This window comes from Monodelphis domestica, chromosome 1, assembly GCF_027887165.1.
Source record: "Monodelphis domestica isolate mMonDom1 chromosome 1, mMonDom1.pri, whole genome shotgun sequence".
Taxonomy (NCBI): domain Eukaryota; kingdom Metazoa; phylum Chordata; class Mammalia; order Didelphimorphia; family Didelphidae; genus Monodelphis; species Monodelphis domestica.
Window position 1 is genome coordinate 61,879,276 of NC_077227.1, and position 14,666 is coordinate 61,893,941.

Genomic DNA, 14,666 nt, shown 5'->3' on the forward strand with positions numbered 1-14,666 from the left:
GTGTTTTTCTGTCTCTAGTGTGTCCAGCAATGTGGCTTGTGCATAGTAGGTACCTAATAAATATTTTTTTAATTTAATTTAGTGAAAATCTGTTGGAGGGTTAAAAAAATATTAGACCTCCTATATTCTAGGTTTTGGGGGGAATCTTAGATCTAACTCCTTTTCAGAAAGTTTATCTCAGTGCCTAAAATTCTGTTGTCATTCCTTTAGGTTATAGTTTTAGTCATGCCTCAAAGAGCAAATAACTTTTGAAGGGTCAAGATTTGCTTTAGGTCTTAATGAAGGGATAAGATTCAGTTAGGGACAAGAAAAGAAGAAGGAAAGGGAGAAAGGAAAAAGAATTTATTTAGTACCCATTATGTGCCAGTAAGTATGCTAAACACTTTATAAACATGAGCTCACTTGATCTTCAGAACAATTCTGGGAAGTAAATGCTATGATTTCCATTTTACTAAGGTAGAGGTTGTGACTCACCCAAGATCACACAGCTAATAAGTATCTGAGATTAGATTTGAACTCAGATCTTCCCAACTCTAGGACTAGCACTCTATCCATTGTATCACCTATCTGCCAATCCAAAAGGTGAGAGATGGCATAAACAATGGCATCTACCCCAACCCTTCATCTTTAGTGCTAGATGACTCAGTGGACAGGGAGCACTGGTTTTGAAATCAAGACCTGAGTTAAAATCCATCCTCAGACACATTAACTTTGTGACCTGGGCAACTTGCAGTTTCTATTTGCCTTAATCCATTCAAGATGGAAATGGCAAACCATCCCAGTTATCTTTGCCAAGAAAACCCCATAGTCCACAGGGTCACCAAGAGTCAGATACAACGAATGACTGAACGATGTGCCTTAGCCATCCCAGCTATTTCATAATCTAGCAGCCTTTCTCTTTCTCCTTCAGAGAGAGATGGGGAGATTTATAGGAGATGCTTGGGGTTCAGAATAAAGAAAGATATTGGAAGGGGGTTGTTTTGTCTGTTTCTCCTCAGGGATCTCAAAGGGGCTGAACATCAGTATTGTCTGAGCCAAAGGATAGAGGACATTAACTCTTGAATTCTGGCTCCTGACTCTACCACTTAACCAGAATTATTCTCTCCAGGGTCACAGCTGATTTAGAGGCGATGGAGTAAGAGCCCTGAATTCTGAGTGAGATAGTCTGAGAAATCCTGGCTCTGTCATTGACAAAACAGAACCTTAGTTTCCTCAAGTGTAAAAATAAAGGATTTTGACTACATGATCTCTAACATTCTTTCAAGGTCTGAGTCTAGGATCCTAAGTCTAAACCATTATGTTAGTAACAGAATAGCTTGAGTAGTTTGTCCCAATTGCCTAAGAACTCAATAATTCTGAGGGCAGCCAAAGGGCATAGTGGACAGAATACCAGATCTGGAGTCAGGAGAACCTGGGTTCTAGTCTGGTCTCAGACACTTCTGGCTTCGTGACCCTGGACAAGTCACTTGACCCCATTTGCCTTGCCTTGCCCTTCTATCTTAGAGTTGTTACTAAGACAGAAAGTGAGGGTTAAAAAAAAAAAGAACTCAATATTAGTTGGACATAGGCAACAATTCAAAGCACACTTTACCAGCTTTATGATTCTTCCTTGATCAGCTAGGGAAAGAGCCCTAGACATGGAGTCAGAAAACTTGAGTACAAATCCCTTATTATTTTATCTCTCTGGATTTCAGTTCCCTCATTGGGAAATATGAGAGATTTGGACTCAGTACTTTCTAGTCCTAAATGCTTTATTTTCTTAGGCCAGGCCTGGATTTCTGTCCCACTCATTCAGATCTCTGCTTCCTCCACAGTCATCATCCAGGTGTCCTTTGGTTTCCTGGAAGGAAGAAGAATTTTCAGCTAACTGCTAACCTCCCTTCTTTCTTTTTCATTTTCTTTGTTCCTCCTCTCCCCCAAGGGACTCTCTTCACTCTATCCATCACTGACTTGCTTCTATTGGCCTGGTGACATCCAGGTTGCCAGCAAATATAAGGAAATTACGTTGTTCTTCTGAAAGACACTATGCTGCCTTTGTCTCTCTCTGGCTCCCAGCTCCCTCTCTCTTGGGGAAAGAAAGTGCAGGCAAGCATCACCCCCTTGAAACTTCTGTATTTGTTTATCTTGTTCTTTCTCCTAAACACACGCAGACTAGGAAGTGATATAATTGCATATATTTCAATTTCCTCTAGGCTCTGTGTGGTCTTCAGCCCAGCTCTCAGATGTTTGCCCCAGATGTTTAAAATCACTTCCTCCTAATTAAACGTCTGCTGTGAGATGAGGAGGCGAGGGTCCCACATGTGTCTGAAGGGCCAATGTGTGTGTAAACGGTCCTTGTAATAGATAAAATGAAAACTTCTCCTTCCTGATGCACAGACGGCAAGAAATGGGTCTGTTTCTTGAACTCCATGGGGGAAACCGAGTGGTAGTTTTAAGTACATCTTGAGATGTCTCATTCTTTTTATTGTTGACTTGGTTTAGAGCCATGCTTTAATGGTATGAAAAGATTTATCGGGTATCCCCTTCCCATCTGGGGAGGGTTAGCCATCTCTTCCCGTTCAGTCCCAAATTGGACTGTTTTATCAGGAGAGATTTGGAAAGAGAATGAACAAGGCCAAAGTAGACTTTTTAAAAAGGGAAGTGTTTGCCAATAAACACAGAGATTGAGTGAGAGCTCAAGCTAAGTCCTAATCAGGAAGGGTTAGAAAAGGAAAGGATATGTTCATCCAAGATGAAAGGGTGGGTGGGAGGGGCTGAAGATGGGAGAAGGGGAGGACCCAGAGATAATGGCCCCATGTAGAAGGGGCTATGGAGTTGTTGTTTTGGAATCCTCTAGCCCAGAAGGGTCCCATAAACATTAAAATAGTCTCAGAAACTGTTTTTGTGGTATCAAAAAGCAAGCAAACAAACAAAAAAAATAGAAGTAGATGTCCATTGATTGAAGACAGGCCACACAAACTGGGGACTGCTAGGTGGTTCAGTAGAGAGATTCAGGCCTAGAGACAGGTGGTCCTGGGTTCAAATATGGCCTCAGACCCTTCCTATCTATGTGACCCTGGGCAAGTCAACTCTTGTTTCTTAGCCCTTACCACTCTTCTGCCTTGAAACCAATACATAGTATTGATTCTAAGAAGGCTTAAAAAAAAAGAGAAGGAAAGGAAGACTGCATGAATTGTGTTACATGAACATAATAGAAGATTAAGTTATTGTAAAATGATAAATACGAACGAATGAATGAATGAAAAAGCATGTATGTGCTGTGCATTGTACTAAAGACATTCTCTGCCCTCCCTCAAGGATTTTACATTCTCATTGGGGTTACTGCCACCTGAAGGGGAGAGGCCACTAAAGAGGGATACTTTGGGTCAGAAAATGGCAGGGATGGTAAAGGAGACCATAAAGATATAGACCAACACATGCCTTCCAGGAACAGTGGCAGAATTAATTTGATCATAGTTCTAGACCTGAGGGTGGGAGAGGAGAGTCTGGTGGTAAGACAGCTGGTGAAAAGATGGTCAGAGAGAAGGGAACCAAATGAAGCATTTCTAAGACCTGCCCGAAACAATGGACCAGGGGAGACTGGTACCAATCAGAACAACAGGGTCACAGGGCAAGAGTTCTAGAAAGGAAAAGGTTGAAACCTTTTGAATTCAAGACTCCTAGGGCTCATAGGGACCTCAGATGTCATCGAACTGAATCTTTTAGTCTGACAGAGGGGACACAGAGGGGAAGTGAATGTGATGTGGTCAAGTTAGTGACAAAGATGGAGTCTCTGGTCTAGGATCCAGACAACCAACCCCAAGGGGATTTCCACTACCATAGAAATACTGCCATGTCTGATACCTCTATTCTAAAGCAACAGACCAACTGTAGAGAGATTTAGATTTAGAGGGAAGAGGACCTGAGATTCCAAATTCTTGCCTTAGAAACTTCCTTACTGTGTAACCATGGGTTGGGCATCTAACCTCTGAGGCTTGATTCTCCTCATCTGTAAAATTCAGTGATTCAGTTCTGAATCTATGATTCTACATTCCTGAGTCAGTCTCAAGAGGCACTGATATACTAGAGAATAATTTATATATGCAAGGCATTATGCTAGGTGCTGGAGATTCAGAAATAAAGAATGAAACAACCTCCACTCTAAAAGAGCTTAAATCTGTCAAAAACAGGGTTTCAGGAGAGGGATGAAGAGATACTGAGTCTCGCTAGCTAGCAGCTAGGAAGGGAAGCCAGATGCTGGAATCCAGGGCCAGAAAGAGAATTTTGTCAAGTACTTGAGCTGGAAGGACCTTTAGAGAGATCTGGACTCCAGTTTCATGTGACACAGAGGGAAGCAGAGACCCACAGTGCCAGACCTAGTATTCTCCTTGTTAGATTCAAGTCATTTCAGTCAGGTCCAGCCATTCATGACCTTATTTGGGGTTTTCTTGACAAAGATACTTGAGTGTTTTACCATTTCCTTCTCCAGCTCATTTTACAGATAAGGAAACTGAGGCAAACAGGGGGAAGTTATTTGCCCAGAGTCACACGGTTGGTGCCTGAAACCATATTTGAATATAGGGAGATGAATTTTCCCAACTCCAGGCTCACAACATTCCATCCACTGCACCATTGAATTGCCCAGTTCCACCTAGTAGCTGGCTGAAAATCCTTAACTGGGTTGTGAGATGCTGCATAAGGCAGTATTCTTCTTTAGGCTTAATTTACAATTCCCTTCTATGTCTTCCCCTGCCTTTTCTAGACTTCACTCTCTAACTTTCCTCAGACAAATGAATGATCAAATGCCTGTTTGCTTATCTGTAGTCCTAGTGTCTTCAAAGAGACTATTGTCATATAGGATTGATAAAACACAGCAAAAATAACAAAGGAAAAGGATTGGGAAAGTGCAAGTTGAGAAGTAGAAACCAAGCTTTTCTAAGCACCTACTATGTGCCAGATGCTTAAGTACAAAAGGCAAAGATGAGACTTCCCCTTGCCACGATGTTACATTCTGCCACCAAATACACCCTTCCCTTCCATCTTAGAAATGATACTAGATATTAGTTCCAAGGCAGAAGAGCCCTAAGGGCTAGACAATTGGGGTTAGGTGACTTGCCCAGCATCACACAGCTAGGAAGTGTTTGAGGTGAGATTTGAATCCAGCTCCTCTGGACTCCAGCCTTCCCTCCTTACCTTTAAGTAGCCTCATTCCCCATTGCTGGTAAACTTTTCTCCCTCATCCCTGCCTCCCAGGATCTCTAAGATTTCCTCCAAAGCAATAATGTCACATTGCAAAACAGGGCCACTAAACCATGCATAAGGATCCTTGTGGGTTGCAATGTGCATAGAAAACATAATAATATTATGTTCTATTGTATTTTTAACTTTGCTAAATATTTCCTATTAATGCTTTAATCCTTGGGAATATTGCTGTGTGTTTGATACGTCTGTTCCAAAGCACAACTTGGGTGCCACCTCATAGAGCAGGCTTTTCCTTAATACCTTAGTAGCTAGAACTCTCCACCATATTTGTTTTCTTTCTCTTTCTCTTTCTTTTTCCCCCTCTCCCTCCCTCTCTTTCCTTCCCTCCCTCTCCCTCCATATGTATGTATGTGTGTGTATATATATATAATTTTCTGTCTTAGTAACAGCTCTAAGACAGAAGGGCTGCTCTGTTTCTTTTGTATATACTTATCCATATCTAAAAATGTAAGCTTGTTGAGGGTAGAGACCATTTCATATTCCAACTTTTTATCCTCATCACTTAGCAAGGGCCCTGGCACATAATCAGTGCTTAATAAATGCTTGTGGAGCTGAATACACTGGCATATTAGAAGATGCTCAAAAAGGATAAGAGAGCTAGACTTCAGGCGCTGAAAACCTAGAACGAACTCTTGCCTCTGGCACATGTTACTTTATTTCTCAAAGTCCCTCTAAAACTATAAAAACATTAACTGCACAGGTAGAGGGTAGAGGAAATGTTTTCCTGAGAAGTTTTCCTGGAATTTGGAGGACCTGGGTTCAAATGTGGCCTCATGCACTTCCTAGTTGTGTAACCTTGGGCAAGTCACTTAAACCCATTCCCCTAACCCTTGCTCTTCTATTCTAGAATTGTTACTAGAACAGGAAGTAAAGATTTTTTTTTAAGTTTCCTACATCAATAAAACCATCAATCCTATTAGATAGATGGATGGATGGATGGATAGATAGGCAGGCAGGCAGGCAGACAGACAGACAGGCAGGCAGGCAGGCAGGCAGACAGATAGACAGACAGACAGACACATAATATAAATATTAGAATGGTATTTGGTCTCCTAATCCTGACCAACTTACATCTTCACCCTCCCCTCTCAGCCACTAGCTCAAATTCCCATTCCCTTTGTCACAGGATTGGATCCAGAACTGAAAATAGTGGTAAGATCCAGAGTAAAAGCTGTCTAAGCCAATAGACAACATTATTGATGACTTCCAGATCCCATTGCCGTGCCTGGCTGGAGGTCCTTGTTTCCATGTTCATTATGAATTATATATTGGGCAGGAACATCTCAGACTTGGAAAGTTCAGAAAGGAAGCAATCTTTGGTTTAGATTTTGTTTAAGGGGTAGGGAAGAGGATTGGGAAGGGCAATAGAGTGCCTAATGAATTTCTTCCTATTGATTTCTCAAGTTTCTTTTGAAGTGATAGAATAAAAAAGACAGATTGGGTTTTGTGGCTCAGTAGTCAAAGGGTATTTGGTACTTTATTACTTCCCTGGGGAGGAGGTCTTGATGGGATAATTCCAAATGGACATGTGTTGACTTGACATTCTCTCCCTTGATTTTGAAATGTAATTTCCCAGTAGCTGCCTGCTTCTATCTGTTGAAAAGCCTGCCACCTCCATATGTCTAGTCTGAAGGATCTGATTTCCATAGGATTTCATTGTCATAGAAAGTTATAGAGTGGTGGAGTTGGAAATGACCTCAGAGGTCAGCTAGCTAACCTTTATCTTAGCAGATGGAAAAACTAAGACTCTAAAAAGCCAGGCCATCATAGATTTAGAGCTAGGAGGAAACTTGGAGGCCATTTAGTTTAATCCCCTATTTTGCAGATTAGCAAACTGACCCTCAGAGAGGTTAAGTGACCTTTCCAAGGGTAGAATGGCAGAACTGAGTAGAACCCAGGTTTCATGGATCCCAATCTGGTATTCCTCACACAATACTTGATGTCTTTGGGTTCTTAAAAGAGAGAGCAATCATGTCAAGGTTGGACCTTGGGTATTCTGAAGTTGGTTAGAGTGAAAGAGAAGAGTGGAAATATTTTAATTTAATACCAATCTTCTATCTCCTCCTCAACAGGATGTACTCCCCTCTGGTGGGCTAGCTTCCCAGTATACAGAATAGTGTCCATTTGGCCTTGAAAATATCTCTGACAGCTCAAGGGGAGCTGGTGCAGTTGTTGAGAGAGAGGGGAGGGGGGAGAAGGAGGGAGAGAGGGAGGGAGAGAGGGAGCACTGATAGCTTAGGCAGACATCCTGGAGCCCTGCCTCCTTCACAGCTGAACAGGTATAGAGATCATTCCTGAAGGTAACCAATACTAATTGCTGCTTTGCTTCTTGTTGTCAGCTTTACTAAGCATTAGATGTCCAACCTCAATCTTGACTTGATCCTTAATAACCTAGAAAATGTAGAACCTTGGTGGAGGAGCAAGAAGTAGAAATGGAAGGGTTTGAAAATATTTGTTGAATTAAAAATGAATTCTGTGGCTCAGGGCAACCCATCTCTGTTATTGGAGAAACAATAATAATTGCCATTTTTTAAACATTAGATAATTTTATCACACCCCTGTGGGTGAGGTAATGTGGATATTCACCCCATTTTGCAGAATAGATTTACAGATTTAGAATTGGACCCTCCCTTTTTATGTAATCTAACCCTCCCATTTTACAGATGAGGAAAATGAAGAGGTTAACCAATCTGTCCAACATCACAGAGATTGTAATGAAGAGAGCTGGGATTTGAACCCAGCCTTCTATACCCAAATCCAGCATTCTTGCACCCTCTCCACCCTTGGCAGGGGTTCATTAGTGTCATCTTCTAGGGACTAAGTGACATTCCCCCAATAAGTCTGTCTACTCCTGTCCCTGTCCCAAAGCTGGAGAGCTCTCCAGGGTCTTCCAGGATCTTTAGGACTCTTTACTCCTACCTAGCTCGGATCAGCCAAATAAATAAATTCCTGCCAAGTAGAAGCTAGCCCTACTGCCTTCTTCTGCCTTTTAAGGGGAGGTTCTCAATGGATGGGAGGGAAGAACCATCTCATGGATTCCCTGGCCCTTTATTCGGTTTAGAACAACTCCTAGGAATCTTGTGTTTGCATCGCCTCCTTTTAGAAGGGTCCAGATGGCTCGAGGTGTCCATTCATGGACTGAAAACAACACTTTGGAGTGAGACGACTAAGGGCTGGGGCAGTGTGGACTGGGGAGGATCCCCTTCTGACCCCTTGGTGCCCCAAAGCCAAAGTGATTGGAGTAGGGCTTTTACAAAAATGCCGGAGCTGGCACAGCAACCCCACCCATCGTGAGAGAAAGAGGAGCTGATGGAGAGAGAAGATGCCGCCTGGTTCCCCTCCCCACCCCCATCCCCAGGCACACAAAGTCCCACCGCCGCCGCGGCTTCCCCCCCCCCCCCCAACTCCCCTTCTTTGCTAGTGGAGAGGTCTGGCCGGAAGCGAGGCGGGGAGGATAAGGCCAGGGCTTGAATCAGCCCAGCTCTCCAGCGAGTGAGCATAGTCAGTAGCGGGGAGAGCTTGCTGGCCGGCTGGAACCACCCGGGAAGGAGATTTTCCTGTCTCACTCCTTCAGCCTGCAGACCTCCCCCACCCCTCCCGGATGGAGTTGGTTTGATCCAGCCAAGGTGGGTTCCGCTTGAAAGGTTCCCGGAGCTCAGTGAAAGGAGCCTCTCTGAATGCCAGTGCGCTGCTTACAGTCTAACTGGGATGCAGCTCCGTGATTTATTGGCAGCTTCTAGTTCAGGCCCTCAGCAAGGGGAGGGGGGAAGGGGAGGGAGGGGAAGAGGGTATGAGAGAGACAGAGACAGAGAGGGAGGGAGGGAGGAAGAGAAGGAGGGAGAAAGAGGGAGAACGAGAACAAATCTGACAAATCTGAGACTATTGATCCTTGCATTCTGGGTACTTCCAGCCCTTGGCAGGCATCCATCCCGAAGATAGTTCTCTGCCGGCTGATTTTCTTTCTTTTTTTTTTCTTTCACCCTCCTAATCATTTCCCCTAGAATCTGAGTGTCTTCTCCCTCTCCCCCCCCCCACCTCCCACTCATATCTGGGTAGTTTAGCAAAGTGCTCTGACATGCCAGCCCATGGGTGCTTAATTAAATATTCCTTAAATCGAATTGGCTTCCAGCAAGATTGTTTCTTGCTTGCTTTCTTCAGTCACCAAGGTGGGGGTGTAGTGTCCAGGTTTGGTTTTCCTTTTGATTCCACCTATTCTCAATTCTTGCCTCTTCCACCTTTTGGGGGCATCTATTTTAGTGTTTTGTACATGTGGTCAGCTCAGTTAATTTAGACCATCTTGGGGAGCAGAAGAGGGAACACTGTCAGAATTAATGAAATAACCTGAATCACACAATATTTTAGAAGAACCGCAGTTCTATTGCTTCCAGATACATACAGCAATAGGAAATAAATGAACATGCAACTAAGACAGGTCTTGCCTCTAAAAAGAGTAAGAATGATTTGTAATTTATCATCTCAAAGGCCTAGCTTCAACTTTTCCTCATCTTATTTGTAAATGGATGATTTTTAAACACTTGAAAAGTCCACTTTATCCTCATGAGTTTTTTTCTCTCTTAACATTGGCTGTTTTTTCAGGCTAATCCTGCATAGATGTGGACTAGAAGGCAAAGGAAGTAGTGAAAAGAACCCTGGGTTTGAAGTCAAAGAACCTGCATTGGCTTTGCAATTTACTTACTTGGGAGTCTTTAGACAACTAAGTTAACTGTCTCGAAACTCATTTCTCATCTGTAAACTTAAGTGACTGGAATGCCAGCTCTCTAAGGACCCTTCCAGTTTTAAATCCAACATCCAAAATTGCTGTGATCTTATAACCCCTCCGGCTCTGATACTAGCCAGTGTGTCATTCCATAGGAACTATGACAGATTCAGTAACATTCAAGCAAGGTTTTATTGTAGTCCTGAGCACAAACTCAGCAAATACTTGTTAAATGAATGACTGAACACTGTCCTTAATCTTTTGAGATAGACATCAAGGAAAGCCTTGACTTCCTCTTATAATAACATGACCCAAGATGCCCCAGTCAGAAGCAAAATCCTGGTTCATTCATGATCTATCAGGTTGATCTGGGCTGGAATTTTGAATGTTCTTATTTGGTGTTCTTCAAGTTGATGGGATTCTCCTTCTTCATTCATTTGGTCCTGGGTGAATAATACTAATAACTGCCACCTTCCCAAAATGTGTAACAAACCCTAAGCAGTAGAAGAGAGATGAAGGAACCTGCCCTGATTAGTTGCTAGAAGTTATCAAGTATCCAATTCTCATCCTAGATTTAACCATCTGCAGAATAAGACAAATCATTCTCTCACAAGAATATCTTCTATAGGGGTAGCTAAATGAACAATTGATTTTTTTATATATTATGCTGTTGTTCTTATTTTTTAAAACATCACCATCACTTGCCAATATATCCACCTCCTTCAAAGAACCCTTCCTTATAACAAATAAAGTACTATTAATCAGAACAAATCAACACATTAGCCATGTTGTTTATATCCTTTACTTATTTTAAACCTTTACTTACTGTCTTAGTAACAACTTTAAGACAGAAGGGCAAGGGTGAGGCATTTATGGTTAAGCAACTTGCCCACAGTCACACAGCTAGGAAGTGTCTAAGGCCACATTTGAACCCACATCATCTTGACTTCAGTCCTGGTGCTCTATTCACTGAGCCACCTAACTCTCCCCCATTCATCTACTTTTAAGGAATGAATAATATGACAAAATATACTGGAATTATATTTAATTTTTGAGTATTCACCAGGCGCTTTTGTGGTTTCATTTCTGAAACATGAAAGTTTTGCTGAAATTAGCAAGCTAGACCCATTTTGTTATCATGAGATAAGACAAATGTGTCTCATCTCAAAGAAGGCTGATTTAAAAAGACTGAGGGTGGGGGGTCTGAAATAAACTATTACTTATTCTGGTAATTTCTATAATGTTTCAAATATAATAGGTACACAGAGAATATTGTTTGAATGAGTAAAATCATTAGAAAATATAAGAGACCACCTAAGAGCTAAAGATGTTGATATAATATAGCTATAATAGTCAGGGAAGGTTTTTTTGGCTGAGATACTTTGGCTAGACCTTGAAATAATGGATGGAATTTGATTATGATAAAAGCAAGAAGAGATATTCTTTGACTGCATGCCTAAAGACCCAGAAAATGTTTTTGCTGTGGTCTTTTGCCTGAGAATAGGTAACGTGAGATCAGGAGAGAAATAGAGATGAATTTCTACTACGTGACACTATTGTTGCCTAAAGTTCAGGAAATTCAGAAGTATGAATTAATCCATTTAACTGGAGTACCAGTAGAAAAGCCTATGACAACTCTGTTTCAAAATGTCATCATAGAAAGTGATATTTCAAGTAGCAATGGGGTGGGATTAGAGTCCTGTTGAAGATTTGTGTCAAACAAGGAATAAGTACATAATTTCTAGATAAGTGATTTGTCTAACATATTTCTACTCTGAAGGCAAACAGGCAGGCTGGTGACTTTAAGAAATAGACTGATGCTGAAAAATGAACAGATCCTAGCAGGGATTTTGGAATTATGGAGTAGAGGTAGAGATTTGATGGGGGGAAAAATGACATTTAATCAGTTCTCTAGTAGGGGCTTGGGAGAAAGAGAGAAGTGAAATGACTAAAGAGGGCAGGTAATCACTAAAAGCAGATAGCCAAAATAGAAGCCATGTTGTAGAGGGATAAGCCCTGTAATGAACCAGGAGATGAATGTCCTAGGTCCTAAAGCTATCCCTGAGAGAGCTGTTTGCAAAATGAGGGAGTTCCATTGGGAAACCTTGAAGTTCCATTCTTTTCTGTTTCTAGTTCTAGGATGCTTGGACAAATCACCCCTCCCCCTCCCCAAGACCTTAAGTTTCTGCATCTCTAAAATGAAAGGCTTGGACTATATCAACAAATTCAGAGCTGAAAGGGACCTAGAGGCCATCTAGCCCCATTTTCCAGATAAGGAGACTAAGGACTTAGGAGGTTAATGACACTTGTTTCTGAGGTCATAGAGGTAGGTAGTAAGCTTCAGAGGCAAAATTTGAACCTAGGTCCTAGCTCCCCTCCCTACTATCCTTCATTTCTTCTTGGCCCAAGTACAAACAGACTTCCCTTCCTAATTATATTTTGTTTCTGCCAGGGTTTAAACCATTTCCACTGATTGATAGTAATAGGGTCATAAGACCACATGCATGTGCAAGATACTAGTGAAGCAACCTAGCCCAAGCCCCTTATTTTTACAAAAAAGGAAATTGAGGCCCAAAGAGATTCAATAATAATAGCCAACAGTTATATAGTGCTTACTATTTTACAGTTATCTCATTTGATCCTCAAAACTACTCTGGGAGTTAGAGTCTAATCTTATCCCCTTTTTCCAGATGAGGAATCAGAGGCAAGCAGAGCTGGAAGGGACCTAGGAGACAAAGTGTTGTGCTGTGTGTGTGGAACTGAGTGTGTATGTGGGGAAGGGAGGTGGGGACTGAGAGAGAGAGAGAGAGAGAGAGAGAGAGAGAGAGAGAGAGAGAGAGAGAGAGAGAGAGAGAGTGCGTGTGATATCTAGGTCGGTTCCCAGGGTTCTGGGTGAATGTGGCTGCACAGTGTGCCTAGGTGCAGGAGGGGAGATGCTACTGGCTGGGCACTGTGCCCTGCTGTGCGAGGAAGGGCTGCCCTGCCCTGAGGCGGGAGGCCAGGATCTTGGAGTCAAACTAGTCAGGGTTAGAGAGTAGCCGAGCCGATCACAGGATGCTGTGTCCGGAAGGCAGGGGCTGTTCCTGGAGGGGGTGGGCTGGGCCAGGCAACCACCCGCCCGTCCTCGTGCTTCAGCTTTCAGCAGCCCTCCAGTTTTCCCTAGGAACTACAAGAGGGTCACGTGTGTTCATGTGTGTGTGTGTGTGTACGCGTGTGTGCGTGCGTGTGTGCGCACGCACTCACTCATCCTGCCCAGGGCTTCAGAGACTAGAGCACAGGAGGTTGGGGGAAGAGGGGCGGTATGGAAAGGGAAGGGAAAGACCGTGTCACCTTCGATTTGGCAACTCCATTCCAGCAACCTTTTCCTGGTACCGCCCCCCCCACCCCCCACGTCCTTGTCCCCTTCGCCCCCACTGAGAAGGGCGCCCACCTCCTTCCCCTGACTTAACCCTCAGCATCCTCCGCCGATCAGACAACTGGCAGGCCTCCTTACCCTGGGCAGGTGGGGAGGGATGCTGAGGTCTGGTCTCCCTTATCCTCCCCTCTCCATCTAGCTGGGACTCTGCACCCAGCGCCATTCAGAATTCGGCCTCAGGATACGTTTGTAGTGTCCCTCTCCTGCCTAAGCCTGGCCTTCCGGCATCAAAACAAGCAGCCTTTCCTTCCCCACAGCTTAGCTAGCCATTGGGGTTTGATTCTCTTTAGTCACTCCATGCTCCTCGGTTTCCCTAATCCCAAGACTTTCCAGCCCCCTGGGCTTGCAAGATGATTTGTTAGACACACTCGAACAAGTGTCGCCTCCAATTAATGGATGGGGTGGGGCATGGGGGGGGGCGGGGGCGGCCTCAATTTTAGCCACCTCGAGAGAAGGCTGCAGGCAGGAACTGCTTTGTCCTGCAACGTGCCCCAGCCCTCCCTGCAAGTTTGAAATGTGAGCTACCTCCAAATTTTCATTCTCTCTCTCTCTCTCTCTCTCTCTCTCTCTCTCTCTCTCTCTTCTCTCTCTTATTCTCTCATTCTCTCTTTCTCTCTCTCTCATTCTCGTTCTCTCTCTCTCTCTCTCTCTCTCTCTCTCTCTCTCTCTCTCTCTCAGCAAAGTGGTTGTGTCTGTCTGAAAACGTGTGTGTGGCGTGAGAGTGTGTGAGGGTGGGTGTGTGCGCCGCTCGCATGGTGGGAGAGAGAAAGCAATGGATCACTAGAGAGACAGAGAAGCACCCCATATCTCCGGCACACGGGCCGAGGTGAGATTTTCCTTTATTTATGTAGTGAGAAGGGTGTTCTTCTTCCCCCCGCCCCAAACACACAAAAACCCCAACCCGTTGTCTGATTGTTTTCCCCTCTTAAGAACCACCCTGTGCCCGGCCTCATTCATGTTCATCCCACCAGGGGCATTTAACCCGGCCCACACGCTGGGGAGCCCTAGACGTGGTGCCCATCAAGCCTGGCATCTCTCTACACCCCCCCCCCATTCTCTCTCCCTTTACTTACTCTCTCTCTCTCTCTCTCTCTCTCTCTCTCTCTCTCTCTCTCTCTCTCTCTCTCTCTCTCTCTCTGTTTCCCCTGTTCGGGCTGCTCAGGGATGTGTGAAGTTTTCCAGCTTAACCCGATTCCCTTTATTGTCTCTGGAGGATTGTCGCCGGAGCACAAACAGGCTGCTGGCAACCTCGGCAGCGGCCCCATTAGCAGAGCCTCCATCTGTGATTGGTTT

The 14,666-nt window shown here is 43.8% G+C and overlaps 1 protein-coding gene across 19 annotated transcripts in view; it reads left to right on the forward strand.

The window, feature by feature from the left end:
• Nucleotides 1–14,666, forward strand: part of ZMIZ1 (zinc finger MIZ-type containing 1) — a 477,780-nt gene that overhangs the window by 331,874 nt on the left and 131,240 nt on the right. For 2 of the 19 annotated variants that reach the window (XM_056799804.1, XM_056799821.1), the window contains exon 1: nucleotides 13,817–13,889. The exons of 14 other annotated variants lie outside the window; for them this stretch is intronic. The gene's annotated coding sequence lies outside the window, so the exon portion shown is untranslated. Of the gene's footprint in view, nucleotides 1–13,816; nucleotides 13,890–14,011; nucleotides 14,200–14,666 lie in introns of those variants that run through there. 3 more of the 19 variants (XM_056799807.1, XM_056799809.1, XM_056799823.1) reach the window with 2 other exon arrangements.